The following is an 18429-nucleotide window of genomic DNA, read 5'->3' as shown; positions in this document are numbered from 1 at the left end:
AAACCCAGGGCCTCCATGCTCTTGCTATGGTGGCCGTTCACTGGCAGGAGGCTTCTGGGAAGGTTCTTCTTTTCTGTCATTTTTCTTATTCGTGGTTTTTTGTCTCATTGGTGTTTATCTGCAGAACTTTGTTTCCTTCTGCTCAATTAATAATCAGAGTGCTTTTCCTCTTGGCTGAATTCATAAGTGTTTATGCAAAAAGAAGTTGGGCACAGAGCCAGGCGACTGACGACACCCGGCTCCTCTGGCAAGTGGATATCAAATTGTTGTATCTCGCTCTGCCATTTGCGGATCCTGCTGTGGGGCTGGGCCATCTGCCAGCTCTCCAAGGAGCTGGCAGGAAACAGCTGCAATCAGGGAACCCACGGCCCAGGTCAGCCTGCCTCGGCATAGCACTCCAGCTGGCCCCCAGTGCCTTTTGGGGACACACCTGCATTGCCAGGCAGGGCTGTGGGAGGGCCGCCTGCCTCCTGTCCATCACAAGGAAAACCTACCCTTGTCCTGCGTCCCTTCGAGGCAGCCTATGTGGAGATTGCTGCATTAACCTTTAATATGGCTATCATTTACCCTTCAATGACAGTAATGCTGCTAGAACCCATCCAGGTACCCAGGAACTAATGTGCCTTAGCAGATGATGCTGGAAAGATGGGATTCCCGGCAGCCTTTGCATCCCTTGTCCACAGCCCATGAGCATCTCCACCATCCAGCAGGGCTTCTCTCACGGTCAGGGCAGAAAGAGAGAGAGTCTATCTGGAACAGGCTCAGATTTTAAATGAGTGTCCCCAATAATTCAACATGATCAATGGCTGAGGTATTTCACCAAGTTCAGGAGTCCCAGTTCTCAGAGAGAGGCAGCCAGCCATGACTGTAAGACCTGGGCAAACCGTACAAAGAAGACGGCAGGTCTCACCCCTCCCCAGAGAGCTCCAGAGAGTATCAAAGAGTGAAACAGCAGAGGGATGGTCTGGGTGGGGTCATTGTGGCTGACAAGGGTCTGTGACAGCACCTTGTTAGGCTACCCCGAAGAGGAAATTTGGAGAGAGGGTGGGAGGGCAGCTCTCAGTGCAATCCAAGTCTCCTGGAAAATAACTTTCAAACTTGGGAGGATTGTGAGCAAGATGGGACCAGCAACTTCTACCTAAAAGAATGTTAATAGCAAGATAACTCATCCTAATATTGGTCCAAGCTAGGTCTTTATTATGCATCATAAAGGCTCTGAGAATAACAATGTAACCTCCAAAAGGGCTGGGGCTTTGAAGAATCTCAGGCAACTCGCTTCCTTCTGCTCAGTGACTCCCCTGGAGCAAAGCAAAGCAAGGAAACACTTAGAGCCAAGCTTGAGTTTTGAATTTCAAACACAGGGAGTCCATCTCTTTCTACCCAATTGTTCCCTAGAATCAGTAACTAACTCCTTCCCCTTAACGGCACGTACTTCCTACCAAAGCACAAGCACGATGGGCTGTCCATGAGCCTCCCCCAAACATGTGCATCTTGTGACATAAATTCTGTCAGCCAAAGACACCAGACTAAATGCAAAACCAAAGTGGAGCCTTTCCTTGAATTATAGGTTCTAAAGAGTTTTGGGCTCTCTACAAAACCCAAGAGTTAGGAATTGCCTGTAAGAAGCACCAGCCCTTGTTTTAAAGAGGCAATTTAAGAATAATAGCCACGCTGATGCCACACAAGGATAAGGGAGAATAATGAACCTAATAAAACTAGCGATTTTCCAATGCTTTTGCTGTTGGAAACACTGATTATGCTAATTAAAGGGTAGAATAGTAAATACTCACTCTTTTGCATCCAATTAAGTGTTCAGATTATTTCTCAGAAGTGTTTGTTGAAAATAGCACTTCTGATAATCGTGGGTCCCAAATAAACAGTCAATTGTGGTGTGGTACATGTGTGAGTGTGTGTGTGAGTGAGTGTGTGTGCATGTGCACACATGTGTCTTTCTGGAGCTCATTTTATGGAGATCCCGCATAGCTCCCCAAATTCCTATGAGACCAAATAAGAAAAATCACAGTTTCCTAAGACTACAGCTTGGGATATCTTTGGAAAAGGTGTGTATTGAGAACACAGCATACGGAAACTATTTCACATTGGCAATACCTGTGATTTAACATTGCAAACATCAGAAATACAACTGGTTCTTCAGAGCCACCTAAGTCCCTCATAATGGCAATATTAGCTTCTTCTAAATAATAAGTTAGCCAGTGAAACTATGTTCTACAGCATGTTAGAAGTTTCATCCTTCTAGTCAATGTCACATTTCAAGGCAAAGTCGATTGATGTGTAAGTTAACAAAAGTGCTGTCACTAAAAATTGAGAATTACGTCTAATGCCAATCAGAAATGGAATAAATAAGTATTAGAGGATTTGCAAGTAAAAGCAACCATAGAAATGCTTTTATCAGGAAGGAAAATGTATTACCTGCAGAGGTTACAGATAAGACGCTAGAACCCAGAAGAGAAAGCATCTCTGTAAATATTTCCATTAAGTTAATCAAGAGTGGCTGGGTACGGTGGCTCATGCCTGTAATTCCAGGACTTTGGGAGGCCAAAGCAGGCAGATCACGACGTCAGGAGTTCAAGACAAGCCTGCCCAACATGGCGAAACCCTGTCTCTATTAAAAATACAAAAAATTAGCCGGGCGTGGTGGCGTGCAACTGTAATCCCAGCTACCCGGGAGGCTGAGGCAGGAGAATTGCTTTAATCCAGAAGGCAGAGGTTGCAGCGAGACGAGATCGCACCATTGCACTCCAGCCTGGGTGACAGATCATGGCTCCGTTTTGAAAAAAAAAAAAAAAGAAAGAAAGTTAATCAGGAGTGAGAATAGGATGAGTTTTTCACCCACAAAAGGAGATGAGATTCATGCATTCTTTCAACATGCATTCCATCAATAGTGAGCACATGCTCTGAGCTAGGCCCGTTCTAGGTCCCAGGAAATGGGTAACCAACCAGACATGGCCCCTGATTTGGAGCTCACATTTTAGAGCAGCTAAATGGACAGTAAACAAGTAAGCAAATTAAGATCATCTTAAGTTGGGGGAAGTTCTTTACAGAAGCACTTCCACAAAGCTGAATCGCATCATAGACTATGACTGCCAGGTGGTAGGGAAGGTAATATCTCACCTGCCTGTGGATAGCAGAGCTTCTGAGGCCTTGCAAAGTATTTAGTACTAAGATATCTGTCTTAGGTCAAGTTCCCTAAAAACAGAGCCTGAGGCAGGGATTGAGTGTATGTAATTCATTCAGGACTCTCAGTAGATAGGAGTAAGGAAAACAGGATATGGCAGGGAAGGAGCTAAGTGAGATGTGGTCTCAGCTGGAGACTGGCTCCAGTCTGATCTCACAGGGAGTTCCAGAGGATCAGCTGCACCACCATGTTATCGCAGCCTGAGATCTTCTGTTCTCCTGTATCAGCCAGTCCCTGGCCAAGGGCTGCAGACTCTCTTGGGGCCCCAGCAGACTGGAGGAGAAGGAGTATGGTCTGCAGTCTACTCTTTTGTGCACCCCCACCCACCTCTTCCCCAGCTGACACTGCTGGAGGAGGAGAGGGAAGAGGTGTCATCTCCTCCTATGGCAACCTGTGGGATAGCAATGGCCCTTTTCCTGTTGGGTGTAACCTCCTGCCATCTCTTGCTGTCTGCAGCCTGACACAGAAGGGTGAAGGTACCAGATTCCACTGACAGCAGTCATTGTCTCAAGCAGCAACCCTAGGACTGCAGCTCCCTTGCAAGATTCAGCCACATCTCATGACTGTCTGCAACACAACCCATGCCTCTGATGGAAGGAACCCAATGCCTCTTGCTGCACCCATTTCTGCCAGACTGGGATCCCTGATCTCAATTTCCGTCTGCAGTCCCCAACTCTGGGGTCTGCAGACACATTTCAGATCCATCCTTAGTACCTCCCAGGAGGCAGAAGCCAGAGGAAATAATCCTTGCCCCAATGCACCTGACCATGCCACTTCACTGTACGCTCTTTCTCCCTCTCCAGGAAAAATCAAGCTTGTTGAATACTTACCAATGTGCCCACATGCATTTAGTCCCCATAACCACTTAATGGGGCAGCATTATCATCCCCAAGTTACAGATGAGGAAACTGAGGAGAGCATTTATATAACATGCATCTAAGTGGTGGACAAAGGATCTAACCAGGCAGTGCGGCACCAGAGCACACTTTTTTGTTCTTTAGGGAGATGGGGTCTCTCTCTGTGCCTCAAACTGGAGTGCGGTGGCCTGATCATGGCTCACTGCAGCCTTGAACTCCCGGGCTCCAGCAATCTTCCCGCCTCAGCCTCCTGAGTAGCTGGGACTACAGGCATTCACCACCAACCCAGATAATTTTTAAAACATTTTTCTAGAGATAGGGTCTGATCCCAAACTCCTGACTTCAAGCGATCCTCCTGCCTCAGCCTCCCAAAGTGCTGGGATTACAGTCATAAGCTCCCGCGTCCAGCCCAGAGAACACTTTTTTTTTTCTTTTGAGACGGAGTCTCACTCTGTCACCCAGGCTGGAGTGCAGTGGCAAGATCTCAGCCCAGGGCACACTTTTAACCACCATATCATTCTGCCTCTGGGTAGTCAGTCAAGCTCTGTAGCTGATCAGATGTCCGTAGAGAGAAGGAGACATCAGTCTCCCCGTCTTCCAAACACCCCCAAATTTTACAAGTGATTTTCTCAGATCCCTCAGCATCAGGAATGGGGATGAGCAGGGCAGCCTGTCCCCTTCCCAACAGCCCAGCAGCTATCCCAAGATTACATCTCATTGGCTCTGACTAGGACATGAGCCCAAAGCTGAACCAGTTGCTGTAGCCATGCCATGCAGCATCTTCGGTCCTCTGGCCAGGCCAGAGCCACATCCCACCTCTGGATCCTCGAATTGAGTCAATACATCTTGAACCAGGCACGGACTGAAGCTCAAGGGGGAGTCAGAGTAATGTGACCCAGCCCACCATGTAGTGGGTGCTGAGCAGGCAAGCATTCATCACCCACTGCACACACCAGGGAAGGCTTGTTGTGGCTTAGTCCCACCTGAGAGCAAAGAAAAGAGTGCCTGCTCCATGCCAAAATGTGATGCCCAACACTGTATCTTAAAGCTAGCTGGCTTTGTAATCCCAGCTACTTGGAGGCTGAGAGAGGAGAATCACTTGAATCCAGGAGGCAGAGGTTGCAGTGAGCCAAGATCACACCATTGCACTCCAGCCTGGGTGACAAGAGAGAAATTCTGTCTCAAAAAAAAAAAAAAAAAAAAAAAAAAGCGAGTCAGCTTAATCCTCGCAAAGATGCCATCTACTTTTTGGCATTCTACAGGTAGAAACACTGAGACATTGGAAAATTTTAAAACTCACCACAAGCCTGGCATGGTGTCTCACGCCTGTAATCCCAGCACTTTGAGAGGCTGAGGCAGGAGAATTACTTGAACCCAGGAGTTCAGGACCAGCCCGGGCAAATTAGCGAGATCTCATCTCTACAAAAAAAAAAAAAAAAAAAAAAAAAAAAAAAAAATTAGGGCTAGGCGCGGTGGCTCACACATGTAATCCCAGCACTTTGGGAGGCCAAGGCAGGTGGATCACTTCAGCCCAGGGGTTCGAAACCAGCCTGGCCAACACGACAGAACTCTATCTCAACTAAAAATACAAAACTTAGCTGGGCATAGTGGCACGTGTCTATAATCCCAGCTACTTGGGAGACTGAGGCAGGAGAATTGCTTGAACCCAGGAGTCAGAAGTTGCAGTGAGCTGAGATCGTGCCACTGCACTCCAGCCTAGGTGAGAGAGTGACACTGTGTCTCAAAAAAAATATATATATATATAGGTATGGTGGTACATGCCTGTGGCCCCAGCTACTCAAGAGGCTGAGGTGGGAGGATCGCTTAAACCCAGGAGTTCAAGGGTGCAAGGAGCTATGATTGTACCACTGCACCACTATATATACACATATATATGTATATGTATATAGGTATGTCTATATATACACATATATACATGTATATGTGTGTGTATATATATATGTATATATATAAAAAACGCACATGCACAAATTCACCACCAACAACTCAGAAATTACCGTCTCCCTCTATTCTAAGGAATTATTTTTCATTTTGCCATCTCTGAAGTTGGAATTCACCTTACAATCACTGGTAAGTCACGGTCTCGTTGGCAGCATTTTTCTGCTTGGTAGCCCATAAAATAATAGCACATCTTGTAACTAACAGTGTTGTAGATGCTATGAGATCCTGGGGAAGCCCAGAATCTAACTCCACCCTGTCTGACTCCAAAGACCACATATTTTCTATGTCTTTGGACTGGGGCACAGATGTAGACAACTCTAGCTTTGCTGATTGTGAGAAAGGTATGAGAAATGGCCCTGATGGAATTTTCTTCTTGTACTTGCAGGGCAACAAAGCAGCATCATCCCACTATTCCAGGGGAGGTGCTAAATACGAGGGTGAGGCTGTCAAGCAGTCCCTGGTGGAGTCCTACACTCACCCAAACAGCAACGAGACAGAGCGGAGGGCGAACATCGATACAGTCATGAACTGGTTCACCAAGGAAAACTTTGACTTTGTGACTCTGTGCTACAGAGAGCCAGATAACGTGGGACATCGATTCGGGCCAGAGGCAGAGAATAGGAAGTTGATGATTCAGCAAATCGACAGGACCATCGGGTATCTGGTGGGAGCCACTGAGGAGCACAGCCTGCAGAGCATCTCAGCGTCATCATCACATGAGACCATGGGATGACCACCGTGAAGAAGAGACCCAATGTCAACAAGATCCCTTGTCCAACTACATCAAGTTTAGGGACTTGGTCAAGTTTGATATTGTGGGCTACGGTGGCTTTGGGATGCCCCTGCCGAAATTGGGGCAAGAGGAAGCCCTTTACCAGGCACTGAAGAATGGGTACCCTCACCTCCACATCTACAAGAAGGAGGGGTTTCCAGAACACTTCCATCTCGCTAAACATGACCGGGTTCTGCCAATCGTGATGTATGCCAACTCTGGTTACAATATCAATGGGGTAAGTTCATTCTAAAGTGAATAAAGTCACCTTAGATCTAGAAGACAACCATTAGGGAAGGGTGGTTCTGCAAAAATCAAACATAAGAGCACAGCCGGGCATGGTGGCTCACGCCTATAATCCCAGCACTTTGGGAGGCTGAGGCAGGTGTATCACCTGAGGTCAGGAATTTGAGACAAGCCTGGCCAACATGGTGAAACCCCATCTCTACTAGAAATACAAAAATTAGCTGGGCGTGGTGGTGCGCATCTGTAGTTCCAGCTACTCTGCAGGCTGAGGCAGGAGAATCACTTGAACCTGGGAGGCAGAGGTTGCAGTGAGTCAAGATCGTGCTACTGCACTCCAGTCTGGGCAACAGAGTGAGACCCTGTCTCAAAAAAATATATAATATAATATAATATAATATAATATAATATAATATAATATAATGTAATATAATATAATATAATAAAACAAAACAAAACAAAATAAAATAAGTGCACACACTACAAGTTGTAGCCCACAGGGTCCTAAATGTTCCCTAACCCCCGCCCAACCAATGCTGCCCCAAATTACCGTTATACAAGATTAATGACCAATTCAACTTGACAAGGCTGATTTAAATATAAAAATAAGGCTGGCCATGGTGGTTCACACCTGTAATCTCAGTGTTTTGAGAGGCCAAGACAGGAGGATTGCTTAAGGCAAGGAGTTCAAGACCAGCCCGGGCAACATAGGGAGACCCCAACTCTACAAAAAACAAACAAATAAATAAATAGCCAGACATGGCGATGCATGCCTGTAGTCCCAGCTACTCAGGAGGCTGAGGTGACAGGATTTCTTGAGCCCAGGAGGTCAAGGCTGCACTAAGCTGTGATTGCACTACTGCACTCCAGCTTGAGCAACAGACAAGACCCCGTCTCTAAAAAATAAATAAACCAATAATAAAAAATAAACAGCAACTTCATTGTTCAAAATTGTGCATAGCGCTTCACTAAACATTGAATAGCAGTTCTTTCATTTTTGTCTTCCCAACAACCCTATAAAATAGAGGCTCTTAGTTCCACTATTTTAAAGAAGAAATCAAAACCTAGAAAGAAGTGACTTGAGATTAAAAATGTGAGGTTGGGCTGGGTGCAGTGGCTCACACCTGTAATCCCAGCACTTTAGAAGGCTAAGGTAGGTATATTGCTTGAACCCAGGAGTTTGAGACCAGCCTAGGCAACACAGTGAAACACCATCTCTACAAAAAATGCAAAAAATGTAGCTGGGTGTAGTGGCACTTGCCTGTGGTCCCAGCAACTCAGGAGGCTGAGGTGGGAGAACTGCTTGAGCCCGGGGGTGTTGAGTCTGCAGTGCTGAGACATGATCACGCCACTGTGAGATAGGAGGCAGGACTTGACTCCACAGGCGAGGCTTGGACACCAGACCAAATTGAGGACTAGCTAAAACAGGGCTGGGGCAGAAGCAGCTTTCCATCAGACATGCCCACCAGTGTGCTATGTGATTTTACTATTGCCAAGGCAACACCCGGGAGTTACTGCCCCTTTCCATGGCAATGACCCAATGACTCAAAAGTTACTACCCATTTTCTAGAAATTCCTGCATAAACTGCCCTTTAATCTGCATGCAATTAAAAGTGGGTATAAATGTGATTGCATACTCTCTGCCGCTACTCTGTGCCTCCAGGGTAACCCTGCCCTACGGGAGCAGTCACAGGGCTGTAATGCTGCCTCTTCAATAAAGCTGTTTTCTTCTATACCTCCGGCTTGCCCTTGAATTCTTTCCTGGGTAAAGACAAGAACGCTCACGTGCTATTGAGAGGTGAGAGCTTGCCAGCAGCCCTCGAGCTCACTCTCGGTGCCTCCTCTGCCTGAGCTCCCACTTTGGCGGCACTTGAGGAGCCCTTCAGCCCGCCGCTGCACTGTGGGAGCCCCTTCCTGTGCTGGCCGAGGCTGGAGCCGGCTCCCTCAGCTTGCAGGGAGGTGTAGAGGGAGAGGCCTGGGCAGGAACCGTGGCTGGGCGTGGCGCTTGCGGGCCAGCGCGAGTTCCGGGTAGGCATGGGCTCACTGGGCCCCGCACTCAGAGTGGCCCGCCAGCCCCGCTGGACCCAGGCAGTGAGGGGCTTAGCACCTGGGCCAGCAGCTGCTTTGCTCAGTTTCTCGCAGGGCCTTAGCTACTTTCCTGCAGGGCAGGGCTCGGGACATGCAGCCCGCCATGCCTGAGCCTCCCCCGAACCCTCCGTGGGCTCCTGCGCAGCCTGAGCCTCCCCAGTGAGTGCCGAGCCTCCCCAACGAGCACCGCCCCCTGCTCCAGGGTGCCCAGTCCCATCGACCACCCAAGGGCTGAGGAGTGCCAGCACAGGGCGCGGGACTGGCAGGCAGCTCCACCTGCGGCCCCCGTGTGCGATCCACTTGGTGAAGCCAGCTGGTCTCCTGAGTCTGGTGGGGACTTTGAGAACCTTTATGTCTAGCTAAGGGATTGTAAATACACCAGTCGGCACTCTGTATCTAGCTCAAGGTTTGTAAATACACCAATCAGCACCCTGTGTCCAGCTCAGGGTTTGTGAATGCACAAATCGACACTCTGTGTCTAGCTAATCTAGTAGGGACTTGGAGAACTTTTGTATCTAGCTCAGGGATTGTAAATGCACCAATCAGCACCCTGTCAAAACAGACCAATCAGCTCTCTGTAAAACAGACCAATCGGCTCTCTGTGAAATGGACCAATCAGCAGGATGTGGGTGGGGCCAGATAAGGGAATAAAAGCAGGCTGCCCCAGCCAGCAGTGGCAACCCACTGGGGTCCCTTTCCACACTGTGGAAGCTTTGGTCTTTTGCTCTTTGCAATAAATCTTGCTGCTGCTCACTCTTTGGGTCCACATTGCCTTCATGAGCTGTAACACTCACCTCGAAGGTCTGCAGCTTCACTCCTGAAGCCACCGAGACTATGAACCCAACGGGAGGAAGAAACAACTCCAGACATGCTGCCTTAAGAGCTGTAACACTCACTTCGAAGGTCTGCAGCTTCACTCCTGAAGCCAGCGAGACCACAAACCCACCAGAAGGAAGAAACTCTGAACACATCCGAGCATCAGAAGGAACAAACTCCAGACACGCCGCCTTTAAGAACTGTGACACTCACCGCGAGGGTCCACGGCTTCATTCTTGAAGTCAGTGAGACCAAGAACCCACCAGTTCCGGACACACTATGCTCCACTTCGGGGCTCCCCTGCCCTGCGTCAACTGCACTCTGGCCTGGGTGGCAGAGAGAGAGACCCTATCTTAAAAAAAAAGAAAGAAATGTAAGGTTAAGTGCTGCCCCCAAGCCTGAGTGACTGATCATTATACAGAGTACACAAAGATCACCAAAAAAGTCACCACAGAGGCCCCCCGCCGCTGGTTCTCATTTGCCCATATCAAAAAATATGCAAGCCTGTTCATACAAAGACACACACAGATGCTCGTAGCAAAATTATTCATAATTGTCAAAAGTTGGCAACAACACAAATGCCTATCAACAACAGATGAATGGGCAAACAAATACAGTCTACCCGTGTGATGGAACATTAATCAGCCAAAATATGGAATGAACGGCTGATTCATGCTACAACCTGGATACACCTTGAAACCATTAGGCTAAGTGAGAGAAGCCAGACAAATATTAGATGATTATATATATATATATATATGCCCAGAATATGAAAATCCAAAGAAACAGAAAGTAGATTAATGGTTGCCATGAGCCAGGGGTGGGGATACTCGGGGGGAAATAAGGGGTGACTGCTAATGGATACAGGGTTTCTTCTGGGGTAATTAAAATTTCTAAAATTGATGGAGATGATGGCTGCAAAACTCTGTGAATATATTAAAAACCACTGAACTATACACATTATTTATTTATTTAGAGACAGGGTCTGCCTCTGTTGCCCAGGCTGGAGTGCAGTGGTGCAATCTCAACTCACTGCACCATCCACCTCCCGGGCTCTAACCATCTTCCCACTTCAGCATCCTGAGTAGCTGGGACTACAGACACACACCACCATGCCCAGCTAATTTTTTTTTGTATTTTTGGTCAAGACAGGGTTTTGCCATGTTGCTTGGGCTCATCTCAAACTCTTGGGTTCAAGCGATCCTCCCACATCAGCCTCCCAAAGTGCTGGGATTACAAGTGTGAGCCACCATGCCCGGCCAAATGATACACTTTAAATGGGTAAATTGTATGGTATATGAATTATCTTTCAATAAAGCTGTTATTAAAAAGCAGCTTTAAGGGCCAGACATAAGGGCCATGCCTGTAATGCCAGCATTTTGAGAGGCCAAGGCAGGAGGATCACTTGAGCCCAGGAGTTCAAGCCCAGCCTAGACAACATGGCAATACCTGGTCTCTACAAAAAATTTAAAAATTAGGCTTGGCGTGGTGGCTCACGCCTGTAATCCCAGCACTTTGGGAGGCTGAGGTAGGGGGATCACTTGAGGTCAGGAGTTCAAGACCAGGCTGGCCAACATGGTGAAATCCTGTCGCTACTAAAAATATTTTTTAAAAATTAGCCAGGCATGGTGGTGGGTGCTGAGGCTGAGGCAGAAGAATCGCTTGAACCCGAGAGGTGGAGGTTGCAGTGAGCCGAGATTATGCCAGCGCACTCCAACCTGCTGGGCGACAGAGTGAAACTCCATTTCAAAAAAAAAAAAAAAATTAAAAATTAAAAATTAGCCAGCGGTGGTGGCTCGTGTTTGTAGTCCCAGCTACTCAGGAGGCCAAAGTGGGAGGATTGCTTGAGCCCAGGAGGTTGAGGCTGCAGTGAGCCAAGACTGTGTTGCTGCACTCTGGCCTCAGCAACAGAACAAGACCCTGTTTCACAATTTTAAAAACAACTAAAAAACAAGCCTAAAGAAAACACAAAAACCAATGCTAACTGTGAGACATAAAAGAGGTGGTCTATTTTTTGTTAACTACCAACTAACAATTCATGGCAGAAACAAAGTTTAAATGATGCTATAGCCGGGCGCTGTGGCTCACACCAGTAATCCCAACACTTTGGGAGGCTGAGGCGGGTGGATCACCTGAAGTCAGGAGTTTGAGACCAGCCCGGTCAACATGGTGAAACCCTGTCTCTACTAAAAATACAAAAATTAGCCAGGTGTGGTGGTGGGTGCCTATAATCCCAGCTACTCGGGAGGCTGAGACAGGAGAATCGCTTGAACCCCGGGGGTGCGGAGGTTGCAGTGAGCCAAGATCGCACCATTGCACTCCAGCCTGGGTGACAGAGCGAAACACCGTCTCAAAAAATAAATAAATAAATAATTAAATGATGCTATAAACCTCACGTGAGGGAAGACTGCCCCACGTACAGCTTGAAGAACCCTTGCTGTGCATAGGAGCCAAATACGATAATTATGTTTGCAACTTGCTTCATGTCAGCTTGTTGCAACTCCAGAGTGTAACAGGTATGAGAAAACTCATGGAGTTACTGTTTAATGTTGGTGGAAATATTCACATTAAAATACAACAGTTAATCACCTAAGGTATATTTTATCCCTCAAGTGGCCCGGAACACTGTGATTATTGCACACTAATCGCATGCCCATAGCTAAGACCTTGCCAAGGAGAAATTCCACAATCACCTGGCCTATTTGTAAACCTGGTTTATGACGTTTTGTAACAGGATATCTTGACAGTAGCATGAGGACATTTAACGAGACAAGAACATTCCCCACTGACCAACCAGATGGTTTCAGGGAACAGGATGCTGTGCTCAGTTTAATATTCTGCTGGACCGACCATTAGGCAGAAAATCCTTTGGGCCAATGTCTCTCACTGAATCCACTTCTCAGATTCCTGTCCACCTGCCTGCTTTGCAGTGCAGAGTAAAGTGGGCCTTCCTTGACTCTCTTCAGGGACTAATGTGCTTGAGGCCATCATGAGGACATTCATTTTTTTTTTTTTTTTCCTGAGAGACTCTCGCTCTGTCGCCCAGGCTGGAATGCAGTGGTGTGATCTCAGCTCCCCACTGCAACCACTGCCTCCCAAGTTCAAGTGATTCTCCTGCCTCAGCCTCCTGAGTAGCTGGGATTACAGGCACGCATCACCAGGGCCAGCTAATTTTTCTATTTTTTGTAGAGACAGGGTTTCACCATGTTGGCCATGCTGGTGTCGAACTCCTGACTTCAAGTGATCCACCTGCCTCGGCCTCTCAAAGTGCTGGTATTACAGGTGTGAGCCAACGTGCCTGGCCGAGGGCTTTCATTCTTGATGGACTGCTCCATAGCCTCAGAGACAGTCGGACTAGTTTCTTCAACCAGAGCGGAGCAGACAGGCAATTTCTGTATCCACCAGGACAAATATCAGACCAACTCTTCAATGTACAGAGAGCATCACATTTCTTATATGCTAGAATATCTCTTGGTCTAAAATATAAATAAATAGTATTGTAGCCAGCCACAGTGGCTCACACCTATAATTCCAGAGCTTTGTGGGGCTGAGGCAGGAGGTTCACTTGAGGTCAAAGTTCGAGACCAGCCTGGGCAACATAGCGAGACACCACCCCACCGCCACCTTCCATCTCTACAAAAATTAAAATAATTAGCTGGGCACAGTAGTGTGGGCCTGTAGTCCCAACTACTTGGGAAGCTGATGTGGGTGGATCACTTGAGCCCAGGAATTTGAGGCTGCAGTGGGCTATGACTGCATCACTGTACTCCAGCTAGACCTAGTCTCAAAAAAAAAAAAAAAAAAAAAGTGTTGCAATTGACATTACTTTATCATTTGAAAAGAGGGACAGACAAGAAAGGTATTTGGCATTTACCAAGCAATTACCCAGAATCCTCATCTCATCCTACCCCCACCCTTCCCCTAAAAATGTATGTATATGTTTTTATACCATAAAAAATACATCTATTTGGCTCTGGAACCAGATTGTTTGGGTTCAATTACCTGATCTAGCATTTGCTCCTGATGACTCAGTGCAGAAGAGCTCTGTAACTCAGTTTCCCCAGCTGTAAAATGGGGAATGGCGCCTTTACTGGGATGCCATGAGTGTAAGGGAGGTAACATATATTTATAAAGCATTCAGAACAATTCATGATGCATAGTAAGCTCTATATGTTTGACCTTATTATTACTGTCAGTACAATTATCATCATCTTGCTGTTTCCAATGGGTACGCTTTCTACATTCTCTTTCTTAAAGACCTTTAAATCCTTGGTACTCTCTCCACCACCACAGAGAGCAGTGTCCTTGTCGTTTCAATTTTGAAAGACTTCATGGATCCAATAAGCATGACATTAACTAAGGGACAGTTTTCTTTCAGTGGATTAGAATCTAAAATGGCTTTTTTATTGTTATTATTGGCCAGGCTGGTCTCGAACTCCTGACTTCAAATGATACCCCCTACGTCACCCTCCCAAAGTGTGCTGAGATTACAGGCATGAGCCACCATGCCCAGCCCTCATTCTCTTCTTTTATAAGGACACCAGTCATTGCATCTGCCCCCTCACCAGCAGCCCCCAATCCAGGATGACTCATCGTTACTTGATTACATCTAGAAAGACCATATTTCCAAATAAGGTCACATTCCTGGGTACAGAGGATTAAGATTTCCAATTTTTTCCCTGACCCAATTTTTTTTTTTTTTTTTTTTTTGAGTCAGGGCCTCACCCTGTCACCCAGGCTGGAGTACAGTTATGTGATTATAGCTCACTGCAGCCTCAAACTCCTGGGCTCAAGGGATCCCCTGACCTCAGCCTTCCAAGTGGCTGAGACTACAGGTGCACACCATCATGCCCAACTAATTTTTTTGTTTTTTTGTGGTTTTTTTTTTTTTGTACAGGTTAGGTCTCACTCTGTTGACCAGGCTGGTCTGACCTCAAGCGATTCTCTTGCCTTGGCCTCCCAAGGCACTGGGATTACAGGCGTTATCCCGTGCCTGGCCCTCTTTCTACATCTCAATCATTGAATCATTAGCCTGAGCTGCCCATATTCCTTATTCTGCCCATCCCTGAGCAATCTCCTCTTTTAACATAACTTCCATCTCGATATCATGGGGCCTGCTGGGCACTGCAAACAGCCTAAGGAAAGTGGAAACTTTACTTAACCTTAAATTCTATTACAAAGCCCACATTGAACGTAATTTATATTTGAACTATAAAAATTTTCTGTAAGTTGAAACATGACCTATAACGGTCTCTACACCCTGAAGCAATGTTTTAGAAAGAAATCAATTGGTTCTTTTCTACAGAAACCATTAACCATAGGAGAGATAAAAGAAAAACTTCAATGTACTGATTGAACTTCCATGCCCATAGCTTAACTTCTAAAAGGCAACCATTCCATACTGTTAAACTGCCTTAGGTTGTTATTACTATTATCAAAGAGACCCTCAAAGCCAGAAGTTGAATCTTGACTGTAGTTCTTGCACGTACACGCACACTCTTGCAACTGAAACCACTCAGATTGTCCTAATGCTGCTCCCCATAGCAACACCACCCGGAGTTTTACGTTTGTTTTTAAGCATCAGTCGTAGTCTTCACTTGCACCCGAACACACCGCACCTGTGAGAGCCACGTGACATTAAAAAAAATCCCTTCAGTGAGGCCGGGAATGGTGGCTCATGCCTGTAATCCCAGCCCTTTGGGAGGCCAAGGCAGGTGGATCACGATGTCAAGAGATTGAGACCATACTGGCCAACATGGTAAAACCCTGTCCCTACTAAAAATACAAAAATTAGCTGGGCATGGTGACGCGTGCCTGTAGTCCCAGCTACTCGAGAGGCTGAGGCAGGAGATTCGCTTGAGCCCGGGAGGCAGAGGTTGCAGTGAGCTGAGATCGTGCCACTGCACTCCAGCCTGGCAACAGAGGGAGACTGCCTGAAACAAAAAAATCCCTTCAGTGCCTTGATGCTTCCAGATTCAGATCCAAGAGAGATGACATTTGTCCCTCACCAGAGACTGCACACCAAGATAAAGATTTCTTCTGGCCAGGCACGGTGGCTCACGCCTGTAATCCCAGCACTTTGGGAGGCCGAGGCGGGTGGATAACCTGAGGTCAGGAATTTGAGACCAGCCTGGCCAACGTGTTCAAACCCTGTCTCTACTAAAAATACAAAAATGGCCCGGCAGGATGGCTTACGCCTGTAATCCCAGCTACTCGGGAGGCTGAGGCAGGAGAATCGCTTGAACCTGGGAGGTGGAGGTTGCAGTGAGCCAAGATCGCACCATTGCACTCCAGCCTGGGCAACAAGAGAGCAAAACTCCGTCTCCAAAAAAAAAAGAAAAAAAGATTTCTTCTGTGTGCATGGCTCAGCTCTGTGGTCCACTAGCGTCCTTCCTCAATCTGCTTCCAATCTATGGACTCAGGAAAGACTGAACCAACCTAGATTTATTAATATTTTAGCATAACATAATACAGTGTTACTATGGCACTGACCGTATATGCCCTTTTGCTCCTTGGAGGAAAGACAATTAATAGCTATTATGTGAGTTAATAAAATAAGCCCAGGATTTATGAGTATAGCTAACCTGTTCCCATTGGTTTTCCTTGTCTCCTGCAGGCAGAGAGCTGATCAAAACAGCAAAAGCAAAGCAGTGCCCCTGGCCCAGTTCTGAAGCCAACCTTCCTTAATCACCCAGACCCATCCCTGGTTAGGACTTACTGTGGATCCTCAGGTGACTCCATCTCAGGATACAGGGACTGAGAGGGTGTATGCAACATCTCAGACCCAGAAACCGTTGATTCTGTCTAAAAACACAGCAATAACCACATCCCACCTTCTTGATTTAAATGAAAGTGTTTGGGGGAATAAAAGATGCATCTTTTTTTTCTTTGTCAGATCTTGCGCTCATTTGGTTCTGGTGGGGAACAACAGCTATAAGAGAACAAGTGTATTCAATTAGAATTAATTCCCCTCTCTTATTCTCATAGCTGAGCAGGGCTCAAGTGCCTCTCATCTGAAAGAGGTAATAAGATTTTATCTGTCTCCTCATCTACCTTTTGCAAGTATACTTAACAAATTAGCTCTCGGGACTCTTCCAAATGGAGTTTTATGAGGAATTTGCTAAGGTAAACGTTTTAGACTTTGAACACAGTTCAGATTTCGGGGGCAGTACTGAAATCTGAACTGTGTTGCTAACTGCCCTGCCTTTCAACTCAAGACACAATAACTTTGAACTAAAATAATTATATTTTTGTTGTTTTCCACTCTGTCCCCACGTCTATATCACCACCACCCCCAATCCCACCCCGCAGGAGCTAACTCCTCTTTCCTGTCCCTGCAAGATCAAAACTCCTCCTGCAAGCCCCGCTAGCTCTGTCTGCTCATCTTCGTGGCAGATATCGCTATTGTACTTTTATACTCATTTGTGTGATAAGTACTTCAATGTCCACTTCTTCCACGAGCCCCTGAGCCCCTGGAGGGCCTGGACCACACCCAGTCTTTCTCACCGTTACATCTCCCTTGTCAGGCACATGGTAGGCGCTTAATAAGTATTTGGTGAAGGAATGGCTTGTTTGGAGACAGTCCAAAGGCTGGAGGACAGAGGGAAAGCTCCCTCCTTTCGGGCCCCAGACGGGTGGCGCTGATGGAGAGGAGGTTAGGATAAGGCCTCCCGGACCGAAGCGCGCACCTGTAAGGCCCTTGCTAAAAAGACCTTCCTGAAGGCGGAGGTACTGCGAGAGTGTCTACGTTAGCCCAAGGCCTGACCCGACCATCCCAGGGACCCTCGCCCTAACTGGCCCCGCCTACCGGGCCCCAAACCCAGACTTGGCCCCGCCCGAAGCTCCGGATCCTGGGGCCCGCCCCTGGCCCCGCGTCGGCAGACCGTGGGCTCGCTCCTGGGCCTGCCTCAAACCCTCCGCAGGTAACGCCTCCCGAACTTGAGCCACATTCCGATCCCCTCCTCAAACCCCTCCCCGTTTCCCACACCCTGGATCCCTCGCTCCGTCTCGGCCCCTGAGCCCAGCCCCGACCGGCCTCCCAGTCCCTGGGTCCCTCCCGATACCGTCCCCTCCCTAAGCTCCGCCTCCCAGGGCCCGCCTCCTGAGCGCAGCCGGCAGCCTGGACTCGGCCCCGCCTCCCGGACCCTGGGCCCCTCCCCACGTCGGCCCGTCCTAAGCTCCGCCTCCCAGAGTCCGCGCACCGCCTGGCCATGTGCTACGACATAGTCAACACCCCGCCCCGGCCCCGCCTCCTGAGCCCTTCTCTGGGTCTGGCCTTAGCCCCGCCCTAAGACCTGTCTCCTGGGCTCTGCTCTGAGTCCCGCCTCCTGAACCCAATGGCGTTTATCCCCGCCCTAATGCTCGCCTCCAGGACTCTTATCCTGCCCCCACGCAAGGCACCGCCTCCAGGACGCCACCAACCTGGACGCTTCCGAAGCCCAGCTTCCAGGATCACCCTATCCTGACCCCGCCCCAGGACCCGCCAACCTGGACTC

The 18429-nt window shown here is 47.8% G+C and overlaps 1 long non-coding RNA gene across 3 annotated transcripts; it reads right to left on the bottom strand.

Annotated features, from left to right (window-relative positions):
• Positions 1-1178: 1178 nt before the first annotated feature.
• Positions 1179-18017, bottom strand: LOC134758069 (uncharacterized). Of its 3 annotated transcripts, none has more exons than XR_010132878.1 (5): positions 17441-18017; positions 16653-16865; positions 10148-10286; positions 2431-5472; positions 1179-1298 (listed from the first exon to the last, which is right to left on the bottom strand). It is a non-coding gene; the product is annotated as an uncharacterized lncRNA (long non-coding RNA). The 3 variants fall into 3 exon arrangements; XR_010132877.1 differs by lacking the exons at positions 1179-1298; positions 2431-5472 and adding exons at positions 5495-8460; positions 13937-13998; XR_010132876.1 differs by lacking the exons at positions 1179-1298; positions 2431-5472 and adding an exon at positions 5495-8460.
• Positions 18018-18429: the final 412 nt, after the last annotated feature.

The sequence above is a fragment of the Gorilla gorilla genome, chromosome 2 (assembly GCF_029281585.2).
Source record: "Gorilla gorilla gorilla isolate KB3781 chromosome 2, NHGRI_mGorGor1-v2.1_pri, whole genome shotgun sequence".
Classification (NCBI taxonomy): Eukaryota; Metazoa; Chordata; class Mammalia; order Primates; family Hominidae; genus Gorilla; species Gorilla gorilla.
The sequence above is the reverse complement of the archived record's forward strand: the minus strand, read 5'-3'. Positions and strand labels throughout refer to the sequence as shown.